We start from the raw sequence: 296 nt of genomic DNA, 5'->3' as shown, positions 1-296 counted from the left end.
AACACTCAACTTCAGTTAAATTACTTCCTTTGGGATCAAACGAGTAAGTCGGGTCAGGTGAGGCTCGGACATGTCTCGAGCTTTTTGGCGCTTCTCCTTCTTTTTTCCATTTGAACGTGCCAACAATCTCGTCTTCTTGCATAAGGTTTATGTTTTTTTAATTCGATAAAATTGTTTGCGATAAAAATTTATTGTTTTAATTAAACATATAATTATATTACATTAATTCATATACGTTTTAAATAAAATAGATATAATAATAATATTATTACTATAAAAAACGATTAGTGGATAAA

This window comes from Entamoeba invadens (genome assembly GCF_000330505.1).
Source record: "Entamoeba invadens IP1 unplaced genomic scaffold scaff_1105074726267, whole genome shotgun sequence".
Taxonomy (NCBI): domain Eukaryota; phylum Evosea; order Mastigamoebida; family Endamoebidae; genus Entamoeba; species Entamoeba invadens.
This window is presented reverse-complemented; position numbering follows the sequence as displayed.